Source organism: Macaca thibetana, chromosome 12, assembly GCF_024542745.1.
Source record: "Macaca thibetana thibetana isolate TM-01 chromosome 12, ASM2454274v1, whole genome shotgun sequence".
NCBI lineage: Eukaryota > Metazoa > Chordata > Mammalia > Primates > Cercopithecidae > Macaca > Macaca thibetana.
In genome coordinates, this window is record NC_065589.1 from 19,718,105 (window position 1) to 19,739,236 (window position 21,132).

At 38.8% G+C, this 21,132-nt stretch overlaps 2 protein-coding genes across 3 annotated transcripts in view; one reads left to right on the forward strand and one right to left on the reverse strand.

The window, feature by feature from the left end:
• The window catches only part of FARSB (phenylalanyl-tRNA synthetase subunit beta), an 896,824-nt gene that overhangs the window by 556,450 nt on the left and 319,242 nt on the right, over window positions 1-21,132 (forward strand). The window lies entirely within an intron of this gene.
• ACSL3 (acyl-CoA synthetase long chain family member 3) overlaps window positions 1-21,132 on the reverse strand; it is an 81,097-nt gene that overhangs the window by 36,020 nt on the left and 23,945 nt on the right. The window contains exon 2 of one of the 2 annotated variants that reach the window (XM_050752078.1): window positions 18,036-18,094. The exons of the other annotated variant lie outside the window; for it this stretch is intronic. The gene's annotated coding sequence lies outside the window, so the exon portion shown is untranslated. The remainder of the gene's footprint in view (window positions 1-18,035; window positions 18,095-21,132) is intronic. 2 annotated transcript variants of the gene reach the window in all.

The following is a 21,132-nucleotide window of genomic DNA, read 5'->3' on the forward strand; positions in this document are numbered from 1 at the left end:
ACCAAAAATTTACCCATTTCCTGTGCTTTAGCATCTCACTGCATTAGGGATGACAAGTACTTTACAAATACGACACATCCATCCTCTCTCACAGCCCCAGCAGCCACTGCCAAACAATCGCCACATTCCATCCCTGTGAACCCCCTTCTCACTCAAGTCAGCAACAAGCAACTGGAGTTTGCAAACACAAAAAATTCATTTTCCACAATGGCTCTACAAATAATTTTCAAGTTAGGTTAAACTATGACGCAGGAAAGCAGTATACTTTGGTCATTCTGTACCTTGCATTCATCAGATTTGTTGAAAATCCACTATGTTAGATATCGTTCTAAGCACCGCGAACGTAACAGTAAACAAAACGGCCTAAGTTCCTGCTCTCATGCAACCTACACGTTCACTGGGAGAGGTAGACAAGCAAATACATATGTATGCATGCATGTGTACATGCCAGGTGGTGATAAATGTTATGAGGAAAATAAACCCAGCTAAGGAAAATAGAAAGTGACTGGGGCAACGTTGGAGAGGTGCTAGAGGTAAGTGACATCTGAACAGACTCATAAGGAAGAGAGAGTGTACCCTGTGCCTATTTGGGAAAGAAAGAGCACTCCGGGCAGAGGGGACAGCCATTGTGTGGCAGGTGGGTAATAATACCTTTTTTTTTTTTTTTTAAAGACAAGATCTCACCCAGGATAGAGTACAGTACCAGATTATAGTTCACTGCAGCCTCAAACTCCTGGACTCAAGCGATTCTCTCTCCTCCGGGACTACAGGCATGTGTGACCACACTCAGCTAATTTTTCAAAATTTTTTTGTAGAGACAGGGTCTCATGATGCTGCCCCAGCTAGTCTCAAACTCCTCGTTTCAAGGAATTCTCCCCACCTCGGCCTCCCAAAGTGCTGGGATTACAGGTGTGAGCCACCGCATCCGGCCATCATTCTTGAAGAAACAAAATTGAAGCAAACTAGTAACTAGTTACCCTACCCAGCTCCAAATCCAGGACTACAATTTCTTAACAAGTGATGGAAGCAGCCAGTGTTTTTCACCTCCTACCCCTAGCTCTGTGTTGCAGAAACTCTATTCCAGGCAAGTGTAGATAGATGAGAGAACTAAAGAATCCTTTCTCTTTCATCCAGTCCCCACTCTTAGGGCAGAAGCTCTACCCCAGGTGCAGCAGGCCAAGGACACCGAGCACAGATCATCTATGCCTCACCTCTTGTAAGGCAGAGGTTCCATGCAGGCAAAGAAGTTCCAAACAGAGAAGACTGATGGGTACACTGATGGCCTAGTAGACCACTCACAGAACAGATGTAACTATAAGAAAATCAAGCTGCTGTCCCCAGCCCCAGCTCCAGAACAGTGGCACAAAGGTTCTGCACAGACTAGAGAAGCAAGCTGTAAGACCACAGAGCCCCTTAGCAACTTCTAAGACTGACTATATTTGAACAAAGAATGGAGAAGTTCATGCCTAATGGCACTGTCAAAAACAACACAGACTTTGGGGGTCAGCAATTAAGATGAGGCTGCCCAGTAATTTAGGAGGCCAAGGCGGGCGGAACACAAAGTCAGGAGATCGAGACCAGCCTGGCCAACATGGTGAAACCCCATCTCTATTAAAAATACAAAAATTAGCTGGGCGTGATGGTACATGCCTGTAGTCCCAGCCACTCGGGAGGCTGAGGCAGGAGAATCACTTGAACCCGGGAGGTGGAGACCGCAGTGAGGAGAGATCGCGCCACTGCACTCCAGCCTGGCAACAGAGCAAGACTCCATTTAAAAAAGAAAAAAAAAAAAAAAAAACGAGGCTGGTAGTTCTGTGACAGCACCAAGTGAAAGACTAACCAACCACTGTAGAAGTTTCACAAAGAGCCAGGGAAAGAGATACCTAAGAACCCTCCGTCTTGACATGACAAGCCTCAAAGACTGCCCTCAAACACAACCGTACACAAAGGGCATCTGAATTTAATTGGATCACAAGTGGGGAAATTTATGGGCAGAGCTTTGTCCAAAACAATAAAGCAATCAGTTAGCAATTAGTGAAGAATAATTGCTGGGTGGTGATACCCATGAAAGCAGAAGCTTAACAAGGAGATCTGAGAGTTAAAGAAAGCCCTGCTGAAAATCGGCTACCATCTCTCAAGAAGGGCAGTCCAGGGTGACTATGTGTGTGCCCAAATGTGCCCTCTTGAGGAGAAACATCAGAGGGTACACTGGGCAGAATAAACAAACCTCAGTGTAATAGTTCAGCCACATCAGTAAACAAATAAGGAAACAACACAACAAGCAGCAGCCCTGGAAGAGGGGAGGGAAAATCGGTATTCTGAGTTGCTACAAAATACCATCTAAAATGCCCAGTTTACACCACAAAATCATGAGGCATGCAAATAGACAGGAAAGTATGACACACGGAAAGAAGGAAAAAGCAGGCAGCAGAAATTGTCCTTGAAGGCCCAGATGTCAGACTTAGTAGACAAGACATCAAAGTAGCTATTATAAATACGTTCAAAGAACTAAAAGACTGAATTCTAGCACTCTGGGGAAAAAAAAAAAAAGAACTAAAGGAAATCATGCATACTAAAACTCCAAATCGATTTTACAAGTTAAGGAACGCCTCCAAACTTGCTCATGCACAGCTGGTGAGAACTCAGGACTCCAACTGAGCCCCAGGCTCTGTTCATCATTCCAGGCTGTTTTCTTTGACAATATATTGTGTAGTAATCCAAAGACCGGACTGGTCGAGGGAATTTGGTTTTTGCCATAAAGGTCATGGGGAGACATTAAAGCTTTCTGTACAGGAAAATGGCAAAATGAAAACAAATGGTCTTGCTACACCCAGAACAGAGTTGCAAAGAATAAACATACCCTAATAACCCAGGAGAAAGATGTTATCCAACTAAGTTCTCTAAAATTTAATTTTGCATATTTGTTTTTGAATTAAAAATAATATCGTGGCCAGACATGGTGGCTCATGCCTGTAATCTCAGCACTTTGGGAGGCCAAGGCAGGCGGATTGCTTGAGCCCAGGAGTTCAAGACCAGCCTGGGCAACACAGTAAAACCTCATCTCTACAAAAAAGAGAAAAATTAGCAGGGTGTGGTGGTGCACACTTGTAGTCCCAGCTACTCGGGAGACTGAGGTGGGAGGATCACCTCAGCCTAGGGAGATCGAGGCTGCAATGAGCTGTGATCAGGCCACTGCACTCCAGCTTGGGCAAGAAAGCAAGACTCTGTCTGAAAAAAATTTTAAAAATAAAAAAATTAGCCAGATTCTGTGGCTCGTCGTGAGGCTGAGGCAGGACTGTTTGAGCCCTTACCACCCCTGAACAATCCTTTCCAAAATCTCAGCTGGGACCTAACAAGATGGCAGAAGCTAAAGACCATGTCACAGCTACCTGCCTTAACTGCTGCTGGCAGCAAAGGACTTACAGAGGTCTCCTCCCAAAAACAGCCACTTCGGAGCCCCCTTATTCCACTGTAGTTTCCCTGGGGACATAGGATCCTGGTGGCAACATCAAGAAAAATCTGACATCCTACTAAAGGCTGTGGGAGATGTTCCTATTATGAAAACAAAGAAACAGGCAGTAGAGTGAACTCGAACCATCCAAAGACTCCTGGACTTCAACAAAAAAGTTCCTTAAACTTGCAACCTTTAGTTGTTTGTTTATGTGAGTCAGGCTTTTGCTCTTTCCTTGGACCAGGAATTTGGAACTTTTTATGAGTGTTTCAGCAGTGATGGTAAACTAGTTCTACATTACTGCAAATCTCAAGCATGGGAATGAACCACAGAAAAAAATAAGTTGCTACTTAAAATGAATTTTCACAGAGGAAATAGCTCTGAAAAGTTTTGATGCTTTGTAGCAAGAGACTTAACAGATATGACCTATTCAGTATATGTCCACTATGACCTATGTTTATGCCTAAGAAAACATCCACGGCATGAATGGACTCACAAAAATGTGATTTGTATTAATATACAAATCATCATAAAAGACTGACATCAGAGTATACCCACCATTCCTATACATTACTATTCTTATTGCCGCAGATCTGCCTCCAAGGTTGAAATGGATACTAAGACTATAAAAACTTCATTACCAGTTCTCAAAATGACCAGAATTGTTTTAATGGTAAAAGTTTATTAAAGGGCTTCTTTTTTTAACCTATTCAGGGAACTTCAGTTTGTCTGGGATATGGGATGTTTACACTTATACCCACTGTGTTACGTTCTTGTAAAAGAGTCATATTGACCTGCTCACTGAATACCTTAAATAGTCCAGTAGAGGGCAGCCCTGCTGGCAAAAAGGGTTTTACATCTTTACCACACAGTAATAGGGGGAAAGGCTGTTTTTGTTAATTTTTAGCTAATATCTACCTAGGGAGAGCAAGCATGCTGGGCAAATTGGAAGACTATTTTAGAGAATATACACAGTTTAAATTTATTTCATTGGAATACAGAAAAAAATTATAAATTCTGGACAAATGACTCATATAATAACTCTTTTCAATTCTATTATTTAATAATTCTTGAGTTCCAATCACATAACTATGGTGTTACTCTGTCATTTATTTACACAGTATCGAAAGTACTCGATAATCCCAGCAACATCTTTGAGTGTTTCACAAGGCATTTTCCAACTTGAAAGTAATCAGTAATTGAAAAACAGGCCAGCATGGTGGCTCACAACTGTAATCCCAGATCTCTGGGAGGCCAGGATAAATGGATCACTTGAGCTCAGAAGTTTGAGACCAGCCTGGGAAACATGACAAAGCCCTGTCTCTACAAAAACTACAAAAATTAGCCAGGTATAGTGGCACACACCTGCAGTACCAGCTACTCAAGAGGTTGAATGAAGTGGGAGGATGGCTTGACACCAGGAGGCGAAAAGTGCAACAAGTCAAGATCATGCCACTGCCCTCTGGCCTGGGCAACAACAAAGCCAGACCTTCCCTCAAACAGAAAAAGAAAATCAACCTTCGATTTTACATGTATTTCATGCCATGACTAAAACAGTACCATTTTTACTGATGCTACTAGGCTGGTAATTTCCCAAGGTGTGATTTAACTTTTTTTTCTTCCTTCTGTGTTATATTTGTAATACCACATTGATAGAGGCTGGAAAAATACCTAGGCAGATAGTACCCTATCTGGTCCCTGGTGAAACCTCACCTTCAAGCCTAAAGCAACCTGAAGGTTGAAAGACGGGACTGCTTGTCCAGGGTGAAACCCATCACCCAAAGGGAGAAAGTCTGCCCCAGTCTGCCCACCGTTTCCTGACTGAGTCTTTCCGAATAATGCCCTGAGGTGGAGTCACCAGGAATTCGAGCCTTATGCAGAGGAGGAGTCTCAACTCTTCAGCTCCTGTGTGGTGGCCCTGGTATTCTATTTGTGAGGCGGAAACCTGCTGCAGGACCCCTCTCTTTGCTGAGCTTTCCTTCTGCTTAATAAATTCCACCCTCCTCAGCCTTCAATGTGTCCACATGCCTTATTTTTTTTTCTGGTCATGTGACAAGAACCTGAATTTAGCTAAACTAAGGAGCAAGAAACCTGCATCAATGTTTTTAAAAGCATTGCAATACATTGAATGGCATGTACAAACAAGATCTAAGGTAATGGTGTGAATGGTATCATTTTATTGAAGGATTTGAATTATATTTTAATCCCTTAAAGCCCAGAATGCAATTTATGGCTATAGGGATCTGCCATACATTAGCATTCGGGGACACTAAGTAACAACTAACTTTATAGTGATGAAACCACTGTCTAGTTCTCGTTTTCTACCCAAACCTGTGAATTTTTGAGTCCCCTTACACCAACGTCCTTATGTAATTAATAGAGCTAATAGCACTAGAACAATACTGACAAGTTGAATTACGTAGCATCATCTTACAAGATTATAAATATTTACAATATGTTGGAAGCTGGAAAGTGTATCAAGTTAAATAAGTTGGATATGAAAAAATTATCTAATTTTGTCCCCTTAGTTTACTTAAGTGAATATATTTACACGTACGTATTTAACAAGTAGCAAAAATATGTTAAATTGGGGTATTGTGTTTACCACTGAGGTTTCAGATGATAGAATATTTGCTACCTCAACAATACTTGAGTTTGATTTTTTTTTTTTTTTTTTTTTTTTTTTTTGGAGACAGAGTCTCGCTCTGTCACCCAGGCTGTAGTGCAGTGGCGCGACCTCGGCTCACCACAACCTTCGCCTCTGGGTTCAAGTGATTCTCCTGCCTCAGCCTCCTGAGTAGCTGAGACTACAGGCGTGTTCCACCACACTCAGCTAATTTTTGTATTTTTAGTAGAGATGGGGTTTCACCATGTTGGCCAGGATGGTCTCAATCTCTTGACCTTGTGATCCACCTGCCTCGGCCTCCCAAAGTGCTGAGATTACAGGCATGAGCCACCATGCCCGGCCTTTTCTTTTTGACCTAAATAACTAGTTCATTAAATCTAAGGTTAGCTTAAAAAATATCTCAGCTGTATAAAAGCTGGCTTTTAGACAGAAATAAGTAAGCTGATTTTAAAATTCACATGGATATTAAAAGCACCCAGAACAGCCAAACAATCTTGAAAAAGAACAACAAACTTGGATGACTTATATGTCTTAATTTTAAAATTTACTACAAAAGAACAGTAATTAAGACAGTGTGGTACTGGCAAAAGGACAGACAAATAGATCAACGGAGTCAATTTCAGAATCCAGAAATAAATCCTTACATTATGGACGACTGAATTTCAACAGGGTGGTGAGAAAATTTAATGGAGAAAGAACAGTCTTTTCAACAAATGGTACTGAAATAACCAAAAAGTAAAAGAATGAAGTTGTAACCCTTCCTTATATTACACAAAAAGTTAACTCAAATGGATTATACAACCTAAAGGTAAGTATTAATCATCAAGTATAAATGGTGCTTCAGGAAGAGCACAGTAAAAGGTAGAGACTAGTTCTAGCATTTTCTGAGAAATCTCTTTGGATCAAATGGCAATTTTTTTGTGATCTTAAAAGGCTAAGGACACATGAGGATGGTGTAGGGGAGTGGGAGTAGGGATGGAGCTTTAGAAGTGATGGCACCGCACAGATTGACCAAGTCCCAAAAAGTCTGTCTTTTGTTCAAGAAAAAAAAACAAACCAGAAGAGCAGGGTGGGGAGGAGACGAAGTTGAACTGTTGTGCCCTTTGAAAAGAACTTAGTTCGCATTCTAATGTACCCAAATGCCAGCTTAGAAAATAACTATATGTAAAAGACAATGCGAAGGCAGCAGAAACTAGAGGCAAACAAATTAGATAAAAAACAGTGAAAATACTTCTTTACCCTCCTCGATCAAAAGGTGAAGGTGGTGTGACACAGGATCAGCAGCTTCCAAGGGTGGCAAATGCTGCAGCTGTTCCCCCAGTCCTTCCCAACAATTAATTCTGTATCTGAACACAATACAGAATTAATTCATGAATTACAGCTGTAATAATACAAAGAGAGAAAATGATCTTGGTGCCTTCCACCAAGACAGAAATACAAGAAGTAAAATAGGTGGTCAGTGGTTGGATGGTTGGCAGAAAGGAAATAAATACAGTCTTGAAAATACGGGTTTAAGATTCCTGTGAGTCATCCAAATACACATAAACTGTGAAACTTAAGAGAGGCCAGAGCTACAGGCACACACTTTGGAGCCATAAAGGGAAGAAGGATGAGAATGCCCCAAACGGAACAAATAGGAAATCTACAAGATCAAGTTCAAGGACAGAAAACTTTGAAAAGAAACCAATCTACGGCGCCGAGAAGGGGAAAGTACCACTGAGGAAACCAATAAAGGAGAAACTGGAGAGGACAGTGTTGCAAAAGCCAAGGGAGGGGAGAGCCACAGAGCAAGTGTTTAAGGGCATCAAACGCAGCCTAGTGATACCAGCCACATTCAATTAAGCCATTTGATTTTTCTAAAATGTTCTAGATAAATTAAGTAAAGTAACAAATTTGGACAACTGCATCTTATTTGCTAGGTGGCTCTAAAAAATCTTGAGAACTAGTCATAGATACTTTATTTGCTACACCTTAGAATGAGCATAATTGTCAGAAGCGTTTGAACCAGAGCAACTCCATCTTTGGTGAGGGATAGGAAAATGAGGCTAAAAAAAAAAAAAAAAAAAAAAAAAAAAAAAAAAAAAAAAAAAAAACCCCCAAAACCCCCAAAAAAAAAAAAAAACAATGGGACTTGCTGGGCTGCATTCCCAGAAAACTAGGCATTCCGAGGCTCTGGGTGTTTACAGTTAAGGGAACAAATTAATAATGTTTAAAAAACAGACTCAGACTTGGGAGTGTCCAGATATCCCGATATCTGGAGAACAAAAGCATTCCTAATTTTGCTTTAAAGATAACATTGATTTTTGCAAAATACAGTAATTAAGGAAATTATTCATCACAAACCCTGTAGCAGAGCACATCTTCCCATGTATACCAGCATTGTACCTAGGGTGGGCGCGTTCCTCCTCTTACTTTCAGGAGTATCCTACTCTGTCTATGGAGTAGCTGTTCTTTCGCCACTTTATGTTCTTAATAAATTTGCTTCTACTTTGCACTATGGACTCACCCTGAATTCTGTCTTGCGCAAGATCCGAGAACCTTCCCTTCGGGTCCAGATCAGGACCTCTGTCCTGTAACATTATCTTTCTCTTTTTATTTATTTATTTATTTTTATTCTTTTTTGAGACGAACTCTCGCTCTGTTGCCTGGCTGGAAAGCAGTGGTGTGATCTCGGCTCACTGCAAGCTCCGCCTTCCAGGTTCAAGCGATTCTCCTGCCTCAGCATCTTGAGTAGCTGGGACGACAGGCACCGGCCACCAAGTCCAGCTAATTTTTTGTATTTTTTAGTAGAGATGGGATTTCACCATGCTAGACAGAACATTATCTTTCAAAAGTAAAAGTAAACTTAAACAGCTAAATCTGTCAATCTTTTCTTTCACAGCTTCTAGGTTTCCAACCTAGTTTTAAAAGGTCTCACCTATCCAAAGGTTAAACTATTGGGTCTCCTGTATTTTTTCTAGTGTTTGCCTGATTTTTACATCTAGATCTTTAATTCAACAGAGTTTATTTTTCTATATTGTATGACGGTGAAAGCTAAATTATTTCCTCTCAGATAAACTGCCTAAAGCATTTTTAAATAAACCACTCTTTTCTCAAATAAACAAAATGTCCTCTTCATTAATAATTTCTCATTCACACTTGGATGTGTTTCTAAACACCATTCTGTTCCTGCCATGTATTTGCCTACTGCTTTGCTAATGTCCTTTTATACCAAATATAAATTTACAGCAATGTTTCTTTTTTTGTTTTGTTTTGTTTTTGTTTTTTTGAGACAGAGTCTCGCTCTTTCGCCCAGGCTGGAGAGCAGTGGCGTGATCTCGGCTCACTGCAAGCTCCGCCTCCCGGGTTCACGTCATTCTCCTGCCTCAGCCTCCCGCACGCCTGGCTAATTTTGTCTTTGTATTTTTAGTAGAGACGGGGTTTCACTGTGTTAGCCAGGATGGTCTCGATCTCCTGACCTTGTGATCCGCCCACCCCAGCCTCCCAAAGTGCAATGTTTCTTAAATGTGGCCCATGGACCAATCATATCAGAATTACCTTAGAGGTTATTCAAAACGAAGACTCCTCAGACATGCCTCCCTATCTTCCTTACTGTCCCAAGACCTAAAAATTGAAAACTCTTGTGGCAGATTCATTTTTAAATTGCAACCACGTGGGTTTTTTCTACACTAATGCTTGAGAACAAATGCTTTAAATTTCTGGTAAGACCTTCACTACCCAAATTTTTCAAAATTCTCTTGTTGATTCTCATAGATTTATTCTCCTACAAAATCCAGAGGATTTAACATTTCTGTATGATGAAACACAACTTTAAAAGAATCAAAAGGAAAACAAGTATCCAGGAAAAAATGGTGACAAAATATACAAAGAGCTCCTATAAATTAAAATAAAAGGCAAGCAACACAAGGAAAATGGGCAGAGAGTATGAATAGGGAAGCCAAAAAAAGAGGAAATAAAAGAGGAAGCCTGGAGGTTAAATACTGGATTTGACAATGTGAAGGTCTCCATTGACCTTAAACTTGAAAAGAGCTTAAGTGTTAAGGACCAAAGCTCAACTGAAGAGGGTTCAAAAGAAAGGGCAGAAAGAGAGTAAGTAGAAAGATCTCTAAAGAACAAAGCAATGGTAACAAGCCAGGACAAAAGAGATTCTTTTGTTTTAAACATAAATACTAGAGCTTGTCTGCAGACTGATGGCTACCATCCAGCAGAAGAAAGTATTATGCAGAAGAGAGTCACACCCTGGAGGAGGAGCGAGGGTGGGAGAAACAGGGACACAGATGTGCGGGGACAGGAGCTTGTAGAAGATTTTCTTCTGGGTGCTTCTATTTTCTCAGAGTAATAAGCAAAATCACTGGAGGGGAGGGAGGCAGAAAGGAAGATATTAAAAAATTAAGGAGGAAGTATAAAATAGTCATCTAGGAGAGTGGGAGAATGAATGGTCATGGAAAAGGAGTAGCAAAGGCAGGTTGGAGTATGAAATAAGAAGACCACAGTATTAGAAGGATATTGAAATCACTAAGAATCACGACAGAGTAGTGTCAGGGTCACAGGAAGACATTTACAGATTTGGGGATGGGTAGTTAACTGTAACTAGTAGTAATAGTCTGAAGATAAAACTTGGACACACACACACACACACACACACTCTCCTGGGAGACAGGGCAGTATTGTTTCAGTGGCAAAAAAACAAAAATAGAAAATAATCTAAAGATTCATGAACCAAAGAATGCCTGAAAAACATATATACCCATTGAACAGACTATTATGCGGCAATTAAAAATAAGCTACATGTACATGCATTGACTTAGAAGAACTTCTATGATACCTTGCCAACTGAGAAGAATGTACACACGGGCATGCCTGACTTCATGCCTGATTATAGAAAAAGATACAGGCAAGTCAAGGTTTTTAAGAAATTATCCCTAAATGTTTAAATGCAGGTCAAAGTCCCTTAATCTTTCACCATGAAGAATTTAACAACTCCCAACTTCACTAAACTCTCAGAACTGCTAATTAAAATAACAAGATGAATTAAGTTTAACAGCATTAAAAGAAAGTGACCTATTACTACTTACACAACAAAGATGAGCAAACAAAATCTTGAAATACAAAACTGTGTGATAAACAGCTAGGTTCAAACATCTGAAATGTGTTTTTAAAATGTTCTATGCAAATGGTCAGCTGCATTATATCAAAGAGTTATTTACATCTTATATTTTAAATAGCAATTGTTTTAAATCATAATGATCAAGTATAAGGGAGATCTCTTCTCTGTATGACCTCTATTATTTGAGAGGAAGAACACAGGTGACTTGGAAAGAGTGGAGGAAGAGGAGACCAGACAGGATTTTGTGTCATTCACATCTCGTGTTATGAAACAACTGTACATAAAGTAATAGAGCTTAACCACCACCCAGGAAATCACTTACAAATGATAAACTTCCCAAAGGTATGAAGTGGATGTTAAAATAAACTTTTATGTTAAAAACAGCTATTAAAGAATATTATTAATATCATAGTCAAATGCCCTGTAACAACTCCCAATTTAAAAAAAAAAAAAAAAAAATTGCTACAAATGCTCATATGAAAGCCTCCTGACAGGAGTGGTGGCTCATGACTGCAGTCTCGGCTACAAAGGAGGCTGAGGTGGGAGGAGCTCTTGAGCCCAGAGGTTGAGGCTGTGGTGTGCCGTGATCGCACCAAAGCACTCCAGTCTAAGCAACAGAACAAGACTTTGTGAAAAGACAAAGTCAGAAAGAAAGAAACCCTGTGAGAAAAAACAACCCTGTGAGGTGAGAAGGGGCAGGGGAGGGATGGGGAGGCGAGGGAAGGGAAGAAGACAGAAAGGAGGCAGAAAGCGAGGGAAGGGGGAGGAGAGAAAAAAATAGAAGAGAGAAGGAAGAAAAAGAGAAAAGAGAGAAGGAAGAAAAGCTTCCATCAGAGATGACGTGTTTTCCTAAGAGAAAAACAGGAAAAAAGTAGGTTGCCATAGGGATCACTTTCAGACTAAGTATCAAATGGTTCTATCTGCTTAGATCTGGGGTTTTAAGAATCTCTTAGGCGCAGGAGAGATACAACATGGTACCTCAACCCAAAATTGGCAGACTTGTGAAATTAACCTCCACAAAACTCGTAGACTGAACAAAGAAAACGGGAGTCACCCTCAGAATCTAAGACATGTACAATGTCTACAGGAGGGAAGAACTCAATGATGGTATTACATTCGCACTCTACTAATAGAGCAAGCAGACATTTTATGCCCCTCACGTCCACCACCATCATGAAAAGGAACCTGAAAACTCAACTTGCAGAGCAGGGGAAGAGCCCCAACACTTAGAAATGCTCCCACAAAGTCAAAGGCAGCAGAGGATGAGGACGGGGGAAGAGAGGACAGAAAAGCAGAAAATACTGCAGACGGGGCATCTTGATATGCCACAATTTAATTCTCAGTTAATCCTGCCCACCACTCAATCTGATTTCCTCCTCTGTATTTTTCTTTCAGCCTACCACACTTGGGCATCAATACTATACAACTGTTCATATCTGCAAATAACACTAATAATAACATGGCTTAGCATTTTATCTCTAATGAAGTATAAATGAGCAGCTTGCACAATGCTGGGTATTAAGGAATTCGTATTTGCTAGTATGAAATGTGGCTGCAATTTTTCACCAAGCTAGCAATAAATGGGAAACAATTCTGAGTGCAGGCAAACAAGGACAGTGAAGGGAACTTTTTATATTATCTCATTTAATTCTCACAAACGCCAATTTCAAACAGATTGTGCCCAAAGGCACTTACAACTAGCAGGTAAGGTAGGATTTTAACCTACATGTCTCCCAAGGCATGTCCAAACTTTTTAATGCCCCCACACCCTCTTAATAAACTCTATGATTAATATCTTACTGTTGGGGAGAAAAAAGTGTCCTTTAGTACACTACTTCTGAGATTCTCCTTTCCACAAAAGTTAGGTGACAGTCATACACATTCTACAGAGACTGAAAGAGTCCCAGAAGAATGACGCAAATCATGTATTATGAAATAGGAAACTAGGGTCAAGAAGGGCAGAAAGAACTATTTCCCACTCAGAATTAGTCTCTCAGAGTTGTAATGGAAAGTGCAACCAGCGACTATTATTTACTATCAGGAAAGAGTTTCTTTTTAGAGGGGCACCCTGGTTCTCACAAACATGTTTGCTTCTCAGGCATCCAAAGCTAAAAGCATAATAAAAATACATACCTAGTTCAACAGAATGGTTTTAAAACATTTACTTACTATATATCCTGCTGCCTCCCTCCCCAAAAAAGCAGACCTAAAAGTAGGAAAGTTGTTCTAAATTCTTACAAATATCAACAACACACACACTTACTTACTATGTGTAATACAGTGGTTCTTACTGTATTTAGTAAAGACAAAGAATTTTTCCTCTCCAAATCCTCAAATACTAACACAATCTTTCAACAACTTCAAAGATTTCAACTATGACCACACAGTTGCAATGTATGACATCGAAATGACTACAAGACTGAAATCGAGATCATTAATCCATGCAAGAACTTCCTTAATACAAAAATAAAATTGTTAAAAAGACTCTGGACAGGAAATCAATTAAAAACATTATTAGAAGATTCAGTCATATTACTATCTGATTAGATAAAGTTCCACTTTACAACTAGGAAGTTTTATGGGGAAATAATAATTTGGTATCTTATTTTTAAGAAAACTATTAAGCCTGTATTTATTTTAACCTCAGAAAATGAAACGTTGGCATTAAAGATATATATTGGAAAGAAGGGAGGGAGGAACATTTATTATAGCAAGTCTTTCCCATGAATATATCTAAATTAAAAAGCAGTTTAACAAAGCCAACTTTTTAAGTTTCAGCTATCCAGTGTAATTTTAAAATTGTTTCAGTCCTATTAGTATGATAGCGGAAATAACAGTAGGACACTTGAGTACTCTCCTTGAACTACAAATACAGTCCCCTCGATTTCCCCAAAACTGATCAAGACCCATTATTTCTTTAAAAAACAGTTTTTATCCCCTCTTCTAGATAAAAATAAATAGGAAACAGGTATCAGGCAAGGGAATATACATCTTTTTCAGTTAGATACACAACACGGATTTTAAATACATATACACACATGCATAAACACATACACTAGACTAGACTGAGCTCTGCTGCCAATTACTAAGAGCTCATGAGCAGGTCACTAAATCTTAATTTGCTCACATTAATATTGATGCAGTTCAACTAGATCAATTTTGAGACTATATTCTACGGATGCCTAGGGTTCCCAAAATTGATTAAGACAATACTGAACAGGATTCTTTATTCTTTTAGTCCAATCATTTCCTACAAAATGATTAATGAGAAAGCCAGCTATACAAATATTTCAGGAGAACATGAACTATTAGGTTACTTAATGACATCAACCTGGCTCATCAATATTTGAGGATCTTCATAATTCCAACTCAATCCAGCTACGTACCACATTTGGCATTACATGAACCTGTACCAAGGAGATTGAACAGACAGACTAATTTTTAAGTGACAGTTATGTGTGTTGAAGTAACAAATTCACTTTTAAATATACCTCTTTTCGGCCAGGCACAATGGCTCACGCCTGTAATCCCAACATTTTGGGAGGCTGAAGTGGGCAGATCACTTGAGGCCAGGAGTTCAAGGTCAGCCTCGCCAACATGGAGAAACCCCTCTCTACTAAAAAATATAAAAATTAGCCAGGTGTGGTGGTGCGCACCTGTAATCCCAGCTACTTGGGAGGCTGAAGCACGAGAATCACCAGAGCCTGGGAGATAGAGGTTGCAGTGAGCCAAGATCACGCCACTGCACCCCAGTCTGGGCAAAAGACCAAGACTCTGTCTCAAAAATAAACAAACAAACAAACAAAATTCTTTTTCCCCCAGTATGAAATAAAAAATAAAATTAAAGAAAATCCAAAGGCCAGAGGAAAAATGCAACATTTCCAAACATACAAAAAAAAAGTTAGAGAAAGTAAATATAATGAACAAAGTATGCGTATTTGAGAGAAGATAGCTCCTCTGGTTATGTTTAACCTTTGAGAATGTAAAAGAACTAAAGTTTCTGAAGATTTTCAAGATGATTTTAAAATGCTTATTCCATTTATAAGAGCTTCAATAGCTTAAGATAATTTTGCAAGCTAAGTCTACCCAGAATATATTTTATTTAATTTTAATGATTTGTATATCATTCAGTAAGATTACTTAGATGTTTCCTTTTCTCTTCCTCCATTCCCCTTCCCACCACCAAAAGCCCAGTTTCTTATCCGTAGTTTGCATGGAGCAGCTAAAAAACAAAGTTGGCCGGGCGCGGTGGCTCAAGCCTGTAATCCCAGCACTTTGGGAGGCCGAGGCGGGCAGATCACGAGGTCAGGAGATCGAGACCATCCTGGCTAACACGGTGAAACCCCGTCTCTACTAAAAATACAAAAAACTAGCCGGGCGCGGTGGCGGGCACCTGTAGTCCCAGCTACTCGGGAGGCTGAGGCAGGAGAATGGCGTGAACCCGGGAGGCGGAGCTTGCAGTGAGCTGAGATCCGGCCACTGCACTCCAGCCTGGGTGACAGAGCAAGACTCCGTCTCAAAAAAAAAAAAAAAAAAAAAAAACAAAGTTAAGAAAAGGCAAATAACATATAATTAGAACTTACAAGTATGTTGTGGAAATATACAGAATTACCTGCATCACAATTAACATATTGCCTTCATTTGTACCATGTAAAGATTAAATAGCTAAAAACGAGGTTTAAACATCCAATTACTTCCTTTAGTCAATAGCCTTGTGTTGTATTCAAATATTACTCACTTTTTTATCTTTAAATTCTTTACAACATATTTTCTTCTTCCTACAAATTCCCAATTAGTTAACCACTAAAAAAAGCTTTTCCTGTTTCAAAACCAAAGCTACTAAGATCACTAGTTGTCTTCCCTCTCATCACCTCCATTCTCTGCTGTGTCATTCCCTGGCCTCTGCAGCTTTTCTGCAAGTGCTCAAAAACCAGATTACATTTAAAAAAACAGAAGAGACAGAAAAAAGGATCACCTTAAGTAGCTATGAGAAATACCTGGCCCAACTCTTAAGAAACATTTTCCACTGAAACCAAGGGAGGAGCAAACTTGCTGCTGTCTCCGTCTCCTTCCATACTTCTCACTAGGTCACTTTCACATACAAATTCACATTTGCTTCCCTACATTTTTTAAGAAGTTTAAAATGTTTCAATCCGACAATCGCACAAAGGACATGTACAAATGTGAATTAACTTCCATTTTTACATTATCTCTTAAATCATGGGACTTCTGAACATAAGCAATTTCCAAATGTGAAAAGGCTGAGTTCTAAGTTTTGGGATTCAAGACACTGGGTTTCCCAAGTAGTTCATGACATTCCCTTTACTTCATCGTACAGCTAACCTAAATAACATGACAATGAGTCTTACTTCTCTTTTTAGGCAAAATTATGACAAAGTTATCTTTGTCACTGTACCATAGTACTTCTTCCCTATGCACCGCCCTCCCACATCAGTTTCTGACGTCCTTTTCCCTCCTCAAATATCCTAAGTACCCTACTGAGTACACGTAAATGCACTGAAGCTCCAAAACCACTTCTTCACCTACCCAAACCTAGCTGATCCTCAATAGTAATTAGTCATTTCTATAAATGTCTTCCTATTTAAAATCTATCACTTAATATGCCATAATTATCTTTGCAATTTCAATTTTACTGTAAATCTACTAAACTCTCTTGATGCATTCTTAGTTAAGAATTCAAAGTTTGGAGTTCCCATAACCCATTAACTACTAAAAGAAATTTGTAGAGGAGTACTGTGTTACAATGGGTTTACTTAGTCACTTCAAAAGCACTCTTAATTTGATCATGTATATCCCTCAGAGACGTAGGCACAGACATGTCTAAAACAAAGTGAGGAATACTATTAAAGTGGACAGAGTATATTGCTTTTTCCATCACATCTATTTCATTAAAAGATGACAATCTTGGATATGCAAACAAAGTGTCTGGAAAGATACACTCCATGAAAATAAGGGATAATCCCTAGCAAAAGAACCGGGGTGAACAGAGGAGTTTCCTGTTTACTTAGATGCTCCTACATTGCTTACAGTTTTTAATAATAAACATATTACTTGTGTGATTTCCTTTTAAAATCAATTAAAAATGTCAAGATTAATACATTCAACTGATGTGAAAAAAGACTTTGAAATGAGATCCTGAAAACGAAGATGTCAACTATCACGATTCTAATGGATAAAATGCTTACTGCCTTTACGTCATCAAAGCACTTTACCAACAGAGACTATTTCCTATAGCAGTCCTACTCAATTTTATTTTCATTTCACAGAATGCTAAAAACCTTCAGGTCACTTGATCCTTAAATTTTTGCCCTAAAATTTCATAAACTCTAATTCACTTCAGATGACACAGAAAGAAATAAAATTGTGCTATATTTCTTATGCCCCATGACAACTGCAATAACCATGCAGAACCTTCTATAGGTTGACAAAAAGCCCTTGAAACTACAATCTCTACTAAAATGTAGTTACAAATTTACAGTAACATTAATACAAATTTTAAATGACCATCACATATTAAAATGGTAATAAGTCTAATTCATGCTAAACTATCCAAAATAAAGAGGCTACTGAGTTCAAATCCCTTGCAGACACTTAGTGAAATTCAAGTTAAGGAAAGGAAGCTAGATGGTATTGCGCAATGACATGGTTTAATGTCCCAATTGATTTATATGGAATTAAAGTAAGTATAAAACTATTTTCTATAACTGTCATAGTTCTACAATCATAAAATGAGAATTACAATTTTTTGGTCAGTTTAACCATAATTGGTTTTAACCTAATATATTTTATAACAAAAGAAATCTATTGTAATAAAAAATTAAATATTTTACCAGTTGACAATGGTAGGAGGTACTAGGTGCTTTAAAGATACGCGCCCTTGTGTCAAAACCTGTCAAAACAAACATAAAGAAGACAATCACTACTCATAATCCAGTTAATCAGAGCCGAATGCCAACTTTTTCCTGGAGGTATTTTACTTCTAAACCTCACATGAAAAGTTTCTGGTGAGTTTTTCTGGAAACACCAATCTATCACACTATCTAACAATATTTTTATCATGTAACCTTTCTTCAAAAACATATAGTACACATACTACACACCAGTAAGAATGCCCAAAACCCAAAACACTAACACCACCAAATGCTTGCAAGGATGTGGAGAAACTCTCATTCATTGTGGTGGGAATGCAAAATGGTACAGCCACTATGGAAGTTTGACAGTGTCATATAAAATAAACATACCCCATATATATGATCCAGCAACCACAAACCACAGTGCTTGGTATTTACCCAAGAGTTGAGAACATGTCTACAAAAACACCTGCACATGAATGTCCATAGCAGCTTGATTCATAATTGCCAAAAGTTGGAAGCAATCAACATATCCTTCAATAAAGTCATGGTTAAATTGTGGTACATCCAGACAATGGAAAATGAGTCAGTGTTAAAAAGAAATGAGCCATCAAGACATGACAAGATATGAAGGAAATTTAAATGCATATTACAAAGTGAAAGAAGACAATCTGAAAATGCTATGTACTGTACGATTCCAACTATATGACATTCTGGAAAAGAAAAGGCTATGGAGATGGTAAAAGGATCCATGGTTGTCAGAGGTTAGGGCACAGAGGCGGATGAATAGGCAGAGCACAAAAGGACTTTTAGGGCAGTAAAACTATTCTGTATGTACTATAACGGTAGATACATGTCATCATGTTTTGTTAAAACCTACGGAGGGCACAATACTAAGAGGGACCCTAATGTAAACTATGGACTTTGGGTGGTAATGATGTGTCAATGTAGGTTCATCAGTTATAACCAATGTAGCACTCTCGGGAGGTAGGGGGATGCTGATAAAGAGGGAGGCTATGCCTGTGTAGGGGAAGGGGCATATGAAAAATCTCTGCACCTTCCTCTCAATTTTGCTGTACACCTAAAACTGCTCTAAAAAATAAAATCTATTATAAAAAATAAGGTATTTCCAAAACTCAAAAAGTATACTATAAAGACTGTGTTCATTTACCCATGATGATGATAAATAGTAAGTATTAAGATGTACACGTGGTGATATTAATACACTGCTTACAAAAAACACTTTTAAATCTTATTTCAATGATTTTCTCTACCACCTGTGAAGCAAATAGGTTAGCAGTCATTACACAATTATTTTTAAGAATATATTAACAAGTAGAGCTAAAAGTAGGTTAGCAGTCATTATACAGTTATTTTTAAGAATATATTAACAAGTAGAGCTAAAAGCTAAGGTTTTTTGAATCACTTAATTCAACATACATACCACTGCTTCATTAACTTTTAATTCATTATTAATTTTTGTAAAAACGGACAGACCTTGCAGCCATAAAAAAGAATGAGTTCATGTCCTTCGCAGGGACACGGATGAAGCTGGAAGCCACCATTCTCAGCAAACTAACACAGGAACAGAAAAGAAACACTACACGTTCTCTCACTCATAAGTGGGAGCTGAAGAATGAGAACACATGGATATAGGGAGGGGAACCTCATATACCGGGGCCTGGAGGTGAGTGGGGTAAGGGGAGGGAGAGCATTAGGACAAATACCTAATGCATGTGGGACTTAAAACTTAGATGATGGGTTGAAAGGTGCAGCAAACCAACATGCCACATGTATACCTATGTATACATGTAAACTTGCACGTTCTGCACATGTATCTCAGAACTTAAAGTAAAATAATAAATACATAAATAAATTTTTTTAAAAAAAAAGTCAGGCGTGGTGGCTCATGCCTGTAATCCCAGCACTTTGGGAGGCTGAGGCGGGTGGATCACCTGAGGTCAGGAGTTCGAGACCGGCCTGACCAATATGGTGAAACCCTGTCTCCACTAAAATTACAAAAATTAGCCATGCGTGGTGGCGTGCACCTGTAGTCCCAGCTACTCAGGAGGCTGAGGCAGGAGAATCGCTTGAACCCAGGAGGCAGAGGCTGCAGTGAGCCGAGATCATGCAACTGCACTCCAGCCTGGGTGACAAAGTGAGATTCTTGTCTCAAAAAAAAAAAAAAAAAAAAAAAGACAGACCTTAAACTCAGCTACTACTGGGTTCAAAATCCCTGCTGTTTCGTATTAGCTATGACTCCAGACAAGGTCACGCATCTATTCATCCAGGGGGGAAATAACTTAAAAATCTTCTTGTTATTAATAATTTCTTGTGCCAGTTTTCTCTTATATAAATGAGAATGGTGCTATCTACAAATAATTCATATCCATATTTGTAGAATTTCTATAAATAAAAAAGAACAACAGGAGAAAGCAGGCTACGTATATTAACAGAAAATTCCACATTGTTTATTACCTATTAAAAATGGTCAACCTCATTAATTATCAAGGAAATACAAATTAAAACAGCATCATTTCCTCTATTAAATTTTTTTAATGAAAAAAATTCACAAGTGTTGGCAAGAATATGGCAAACAAGATACATCCTGACACTCTTAGGGAAGTACAGCCAGTTAAGAGAGCAATTTGGCAGCATCTAGCAAAAGCTGAAAATGTGGACTCCTATGACCCAGCAATCCCTTTTGAGAAATATGCCCTGGAGAAACTTACGTGCCATGCTTACTTTACACTGCTTTGTTTATTAAATGGCCCAAGGTGACAGGTCCTACTAGGTATGTAATTGGCCCTCAATAAACGTTAAAAACTCTTCAACAAATATTTATTAAATGCCTTACTCAGCTCCAGACTTGACACTTTGCATTCTAAGAATGACACCATAGTACTGAAAAAAAAGAATTCCTAGTCAGTGGTAGAGCCTGACAAATCACTTTAACAAGGCAAAAACCATGAGAAGTGCATCAGCTGCATTAGGAAAACTGGCGATTGCAGCCTTTTGTCTAGGGTGGAGAAGGTCAAGGAAATCACTATAAACTGAGTTGATGCATGTATTTTTG